The sequence below is a fragment of the Rhinopithecus bieti genome, unplaced genomic scaffold (assembly GCF_001698545.2).
Source record: "Rhinopithecus bieti isolate Rb0 unplaced genomic scaffold, ASM169854v2 scaffold_3878, whole genome shotgun sequence".
Lineage (NCBI taxonomy): Eukaryota > Metazoa > Chordata > Mammalia > Primates > Cercopithecidae > Rhinopithecus > Rhinopithecus bieti.
Window position 1 is genome coordinate 2,182,093 of NW_016805059.1, and position 7,964 is coordinate 2,190,056.

The window sequence follows — 7,964 nt, forward strand, 5'->3', positions numbered from 1 at the left end:
CTTGCCCAATATATTTTGTCTAGTTTCCATTTCCATTGATAAACGGACTATTTTCTACATCTTTTCATGATATGCCTACTTTTTAAAGTTAAGACAGATTGATGTGTTATATGAGATTATTTCAGATTATTCAGGTTATTCAGATAATTTCAGGTTATTATACCTGTGGCCCTTGCTACATAAGTGCCACTTGAGTTCCCCATCATTGAAGCAGCAACACAAGCACATGCCCATTTATCTAAAAAGCCCCTGGTGAAACCGCTCTCACAAAAATTGGAACTGAGAAAATTGTCACAGTGAACGAGATCAGACCTAATCGACTCCATCTTGCTTCTAACCTTAAGCTGTCCTCGTTCATTCTTGGGTGTAGGCCAAACTAACCTTGGAAAGGAATTCAGTTTATGATTTGACTCTGAAACAAAACTGATAATAGCCCTTTCCCAGAAAGACTACCTTCTTGCCTGGGGACCAGTCTGCCTTTGCAGGACTAACAAATTAACTACAAGATTAAAAAATATGGTTTAGGGGTCATGCAGCCTTTGGCTGCAAAAGTCTGAACCTGCCTAAAATTACTCCTGGGGATAACATCACTATTGTAAAATCTGAAATCAGTGCTTGAGATATTTTGCATACCCTGGACTCGATGGATCAGCTGATGCTACTCAGACTGGTAATCTGGTTCAACCAATTCTGTGATCCCACCCAGGAACAGAAGAGAGCAAGAAAACCCCACTTTGACCCCACTATCATTCCATCTCCAATCCCAAGAATCAGCACTCCCCACTCCACTTTCAGAGTTTCTTCTCCCCAAATCATCTTGAAAAACTCTGATCCCTGAATCCTCAGGGAGACTAATTTGAGTAATAATAAAACTCCTCCGGTCTCCCGCACAGCTGGCTCTGTGTGAATTACTCTTTCTCCATTGCATTTCCCCTGTCTTGATAAATCGTGAACCCATTGGACAGTTACACTAGGAATTATCTTGCTCCCAGCTGAGAGCCTCTGACTTAGGGATTCTGGTGCTCAACACAAGCTCTGAAAATTTGTTTTATATCTTTCTATAATAAGAGCTGAATTAATGAAGAGCTTAGTTTATGATTATTTGGTGATTAAATTTTTTAATTATTGGCCAGGTACAGTGGCTCGCACCTGTAATTCCAGTACTTTGGGAGGTCGAGGCAGGCAGATCACCTGAGGTCAGGAGTTTGAGACCCACCTGGCCAACATGACGAAACCCTGTCTCTACTAAAAATACAAAAATTAGCCAGGCTTGGTAGTGGGCACCTGTAATCTCAGCTACTCAGGAGGCTGAGGCAGGAGAATCGCTTGAATCCAAGAGAAGTAGGTTGCAGTGAGCTGAGATCATGCCACTGCACTCCAGCCTGGGTAATGGAGGAAGACTGTGTCAAAAAAAAAAAAAAAAAAAAAAAAGGAATTAACCATTTGTTACTAGGGATAAAATAGACCAAAGAAAAAGTAGCTAAGTATCTTCTTTAAAACTGCATTTCAAAGGTGGTAAAATTCATGTAGCCATAGGTAATGATGTGACTTTTGAACAAAGCCTCCTTAATTATGAAACATGCCGATCATGTATTAATATTTAATCCATTTTTATTTAGAATAAAACATTTATATATCATAAATAAAATTAGGTTTATAAAATATCTTAAAATGGCTTTAAGCTTATCATTTTCGTAATTAAAATTGTTTTTAATTTGCAAAACAGGATTTTCTGTCTTCTAGTGTAGGGAAGTTTAAACTTTCCCTCTGAAGGAAGAATGAGGTCTGCTGAAATAAAGTAGCAATAAATAGATTAACAGGAGAAAAAACATGTTAGTTACATGCATGCACACAGGAACCTCACAGAAGAATATGAGACTCAAAGGACCAGAGGGTTGAAGTTTCCAAGCATAAAGGCATAGCAGCTTGAGCTTTGGAGGGAGGTGGCAACAAGTCGTGGGAGGAAGAGGGGAGGCACTGCCCGGGAACACCGGTTGTCTTACTATGCAAATAAAGTCTCTCAGGTAATAAAAGTTGTTTGGGGACAGTCCCCAGGAGAATAAGTGATAGCCAGTCCAGGTGCAGGAATGACTTTGAATCTCCTCTCTGTGATTAATATTCCCTAGTTGTTGGATGAGCTTCTTAGGGAGGGGTTTCAGCCAATTGCATTCCTTTTGGAAGAACTTCCCTAAGTCAGATAATAGAACTTCAGAGAAAGTCCCTCCTGCGCTTGTGGAGGAGAAACAAGGGAAAGTCAGAGAGACCTTGATTCTGAGGCAGCTTCTGAGGCAGCTTCTAAGGCCTTCCAGTTTCCTTTAATTTGAAGCACTCAGCATGCCAAAGCAACACACCTTAGGGTATCATTCTCTGAGCCCCAACACTAGTAACTAACTAAACACTAGTCATATGTTTTGACCTATGGGATCTTGGCTAATTCACTTTCATAAGGAGCTACTGAGTTTATATATGAATAGCATCTTATATAATATTCCAGAATCAGAAAATTGTAAGACATTTACAGGAATGTTTACTTTTTCTTCATATTTAAGAAATGGTGCCATTTCAACTTAGCATAAGAAATGCGAAAGTATTCAGATTGCTTCAAGTTGGGTTTTATGGGAAGCTGACAATTGTTCAGGATGTTTGCTAGAGGAGTGTTCTTGAAATTGGCACCTGTAGAAGAGGGGAAAAAGAAGTCAGATTGGGCAGAGAAGTTGAGCTGAAATGCAGACCAAACAAAAGCCACAGTCGACCTTATATGGAGCTTTAGGACTAAGAAAGATTTTGAAAGAATCCATGTGTAGATCAGTCATGGAATGCAGAATGTCCGCGGAAGTACTCAAGACCCAGGACAAGGCAGTGTTCTTCAACTGAAGCATATGCAGAGGGTTGATAACTCGTGGGCATATTTAGGCTGCACTCCTATCTGCTTAGGGAATAAACCCTTCACCCCTGAAGGGAGAAATACTTAAACAGCAGATAACCTTATTAATTACTGTGGACTACGAATGTTTGATGTGACTAAAGATTTCAATGCATTGTCTAGCCATATGCCTCACCTCTCTTTCAGGCTTGACAGCAGAGGCTTGAGTCTGGTGTAGTTTGTGATTCTAACCCCTCACTTTCCAAAACAGTGATATTATATTTGCTGTTACAGCTGTCAGAGCTCTCTGTCCATGCTCATATCCCTCAGACCTTGCTATTTCAGCGTGCCCAATCCCCAAAAGCCTAGATTTCCATCTGCTAATAACTGCATATACTTGTTAAACAGCTTTCTCCAACATGTTTGACAAGCACTCTGTCTGTGCGTTGTGTCGTCTACAAGTGCCAGGAAAATAAAATTCACCCTTTTCCCTAAATCTTTGTCCTCAACCACAGACTACCTTGGAATGTCAATGTCACAGCTCTCTCACCCCCAGATGGAACGTGTTTTACCCTTACTCACAGTTCCCCAGATAGATTAGGCTCCAATCACCTGCAATGATAGTTGTCCAGATAACACATAACACTGGCTACGTTTTGTTTCTGGCTCAACTCTCCATCCTCCAACTGTTATTTATTACACCTCCCAAAACCACTATTTTCACTCATATCTTTGTCTCAAGGTCTTCAGGGGGAATCCAAACTATCTTTTTATTCTGTAGTTTTCTAAAACAGCTTAAAGTTCTTGGATGGATCCTGGAATCAGATCACCCTGCAGGGATCCAGATCTCAAATTCTCCACATATTAGCAGATTTAGAGCAAACTACTGAAAATCTAAGACTTCTTTTCTATCCAGAGTTAGCATAACTCAAGGTTGAAGGCACACTTCTCCAACTGTCAAATTTGTCTAAGAGGCCAATTCAATGAGACTGTCCAACAGTGAAGTTTAAGAGAACTGTCCCCACAAAATCACCTTCAGTTCAGACACTAACTTACAGTTTGGGAGTTTCCAGAGCCACCATCACTTTAGACCAGTTGTCTACACATTTGGGGATTCCCACAACCACCCTCAGGTCCAATAGTTCATGAAACAAGTCATAAAATTCTGGAAAGTGCTATATTTACAATTATAGTTTTATTATAGCAAAGAATACAAATTAGAACCAGCTAAAGGAAAAAATGCATAGGATGGAAACTGGGAGGATCCCAAAACTTGAATCTCTCTTTGCATCAGGGGTGCATTAAGCTCTACAAATAGAGCTACAAATGTGTGACAATATGCACAGAGTATTGGCAACCCACAAAGCTCATCGCAGTCTCCAGGAGCTAGTGATTTTATTTGGGGTTTCATTACATAGTCAGGATTAATGGAATCATCCTCCACATGGTTGAGCTCAATCTCTAGCACCTGAATCCTGGGAGGTCAGGCTGATATCACCTGGCCTCAAACTCCAAAACTAGACAAAACTACAGTCATATGTTTTGTCTTTCTGGCATGGCTTGCTCCTCTCTGAGTCATCTCATTGGCATTAATTTTCAGATGTGGTACCAGGGGATTACCATGAATAACAAAGACATTCCAGTCACTCTCAAAATTCCAAGGGTTTAGAAGTTACTTCCAAGTAACTAAAAACGAAGACCAGACTTCCCTTTGAGCTGTTGTTATTATTATTATTATTACTATTATTATGCTTTCTTTTCCTGCAGAACCTATTTCATTTACTGCTTTGACAACTGCATGTAAAGGCTTTCATAGTACAATTCTCAAAATAAAGTCTTGGTAGTACATATTTGCAAATGGTATACAGAGGCATTCTAGAAATCACTTTTAAGACTTGACAAAATTCAGTTCTATTTGTTTTTCATAAAGACAATTTTAATGTGAAAACAAAATATCAAATAGTAATTTGTGGTACTGAGTGAGTCTTTTATGGGCAGAACATCATCTGAAACAAACATTTAGAAAAATATGGAGTGTGAGGTACAGTGGTGTATTCCTATAGTCCCAGCTACTGGGGATGCTGAGGTATCTGGATTGCTTCAGCCCAAAAGTGCAAGGTTGCAGCAAGCTATGATTCTGCCACTTCATTTCACTACAGCCTCAGCAACAGAGTGAGACCCTGTCTCTGAAAAAAAAAAAGGGGGGGGAGGGAAGTATTTCAGAAAGACATTGTTAGGTTCAAATATAGACAAAATGAAATTAAAATAAAAATTTTTCTACTTTAATTTTTTTCAAGATGTTGAGGAAAAACCGTTTCATTCATTTGCTTGTTTTCTTATATTGCATGAAGACATCTGGAAAATAAGTAATATGTCCAGTTATTATTGATCAGAAGATACATTAAAACTGTGAGTCTGAGAAAAGTAACTGTTAATTGTGTCAACTTGTCCTACCTGCAACACCTGTGCTATGAGAAAATATGTGAAGAGTAAAATAAATAGATGAAAGCTATTAAAATCACAGATGAAACTAGTTCAACAAATTCTCATTAACGTCTAAACCAAAATGCTCTGTGAAACCAATTTGTATGCTGTCAGGATTGCATGCTTTATATTCTCTTCATAACTTTAATTTGTTTGTTATCTTTTCTGTATAATCCCTGATATTAACATTAAAAAAAATCACAATTATAAATTTAAACCTTGACTCTATCTGGCTATTGATCACCTTTGGCCAAAGTACATAATAATTCATAGTGAATGAATTATAAAAGTCATTTTTATATTTCCATTTGTTTTGCATATAATTGGTATATCTATTAATTTTCCCAGGGATTTTAAATAATGAATGTTTCATTGATGGGTCACATAATGGAAAACACCTTAAAATGCTTTATCTTATGACTGCACATTATCACGGAATACAACAAAGTCATTAATTTTACATGCAATCATGCATCAACACCAATCCATACAGTAGCCAGAGTTTGGCTCTGGAATAATGTGGACACATGAATTTTCAAATTTATCTCTTTCATGTTTTAATATATGTATGTTCATTTTACTGAAAATTTCCCATCTAAGTGTGAGTCCAACTTTTGTCCTTGGGTTGAAAAGTTTATAATGTGGAACTTAAAGAAGCCTATCTTGCTTTTTATATTATTTCTGAGGCTTGCTTTGCAATCTCATCTTAACAGGTACCTCATGTGTGGAGAGTGGCATGGGTTCATATGTGACAGATGAACATGTATCTTATTTAATGATACATATTACAGGTAATGTGAATTTATTCAGAACCATCACCAAGGTATAAGGACCACCGCAAAGGGGTCTTGCTGTGGGGAAGAAAGATTGGACTCGACTGTGAATGGGCAAATGGGAATTTATACCCAAGGAACAGAGTATGAGTCAGTGGATGGAAAATTACTAAGATGAAACATTAGGAGTAGGAGGGATTCTGGATAAACTGACCTGAAAGATTCTTACTGAAGAGAGGCCAGGATGGTCAGGCATCACCTGGGGGATAGTGGAGAATGAGGAGCCTGATCACTTGTTCTTTACAGAAGGGCATTCTTTATAGAATGATCAGATACCAAGATTGGGGATTCTGGCTAAACTAAGCTGCCTGGGTTCTTTTGCTAAATCTGTATTTTACAAGGAAGTGCATAGATGGGCCTAGGAGAAGTTTCAGAAGCCTGACTAAAGTTCAGCCAAGCGAAAAATTTTTGTCAGTAGTGAAAATCCAGTGGTTAAGTATCTTAGATAACTTGCAGTCTATAACAAAAGACCACAGACCAAATGGCTTCAACAACAGACATTTATTTTTTAACTCTTCCGGAGGTTGGAAGACCATGATTAAGGTGCTGGCAATTTGGTTTCAGGAAAGGGTTCTCTCCCATGCTTGTAGACGTCCATCTTTATGCTAAATCCTTATGTAGCCTTTTCTCAGTGAGAGCCACGGAGAGAGAAGTTGGGGCAGAGAAAGAGTTCTCTGGTGTCTCTTTATATAAGGACACTAATCCTATAGGATTGGGACCCCACTCTTATGATCTCATTTAACCTCAGTTACTTCCTTAGAGGCTCCATCTCCAGATATAGTCACACTGGAGTTAGGATTTCAACATATTAATTTGGAGCAGGGCACTAACATTAGGGTTAACTACTAAAAGTGATCTTCTCTGGGAAATGGAATCTGTCTTGAGGAGGAGAGAAAGAGTTGCTTCTTATTAGTAACACTCTGATACGCTCCGATATTTCAAGCATGTCATGAATTACTTTTATCTAAACATTTCTATATAGTGTAAATAAAATTAAAAGCAAAACTTAAATGAATATGAAAGAATAGAAAAGCTTAATTTACACAAATTTTTACTTTTCAGAGAAAGTTGGGGACATAAAAGGAAATAAACATTATTTACTAATAGTGGGAGGTGAAAACAAAACTCATCAACGTGGTAAGTGATAAAATTTATGATTAGAGATTTTTCTCCTCAACTTTACTGTTTTCCATTCTATTTCTATATCTTCTTAAAGCTATGGTGGGCACTAAGGCATAAGGAACACATAATGGCAAATTTTGTTTTATAAAATATTAATACTCCTTTCTTTCTCAAAATTTTTCTTGTTTCTCATACAATAATATACAATACAAAATAAAACTTATACAAATGTCTTAAAATTTAAAAAAAATTCTCTGTGAACATCACTTTACATCTCTCTCTACTTGTTGTATGTTTCCCTATAGTGATGGTCGTTTAGAAAAAATAGGATACGGAAATGCAGGGAGAGTAATCTGCTCAACTCACCAGGTATCTGGATCCAGCTGATGGGCCCTGAGACACCAGGCTCTGCCTCAGTAAATAGCCTGCCTCGGGCCTGGCTATTTACTCATACAAACCTTATCATATTTTATGTGAGCCATGACATAAAAAGAATATTGAAAGAACGGGTCTGTGGTATTGCCTGATAAGTCAGATTGCAGGGAAATACAGTGCATTCATCATCTGTTGCTTTGTAACAAATTACCCCAAAAGTCAGCAGCTTAAACAACATTTATTACCTCAAAATTTCCGTGAGTTAGGAATCTAGGAGCAGCTTATTT

General features: G+C 38.0%; 1 long non-coding RNA gene across 1 annotated transcript; it reads left to right on the top strand.

Moving 5' to 3' along the window:
• Positions 1-5,163: 5,163 nt before the first annotated feature.
• On the top strand, positions 5,164-7,315 carry LOC108529016 (uncharacterized). The gene is made up of 3 exons (XR_001885379.1): positions 5,164-5,272; positions 6,061-6,138; positions 7,243-7,315. It is a non-coding gene; the product is annotated as an uncharacterized LOC108529016 (long non-coding RNA).
• The last annotated feature ends 649 nt before the right edge of the window (positions 7,316-7,964 follow it).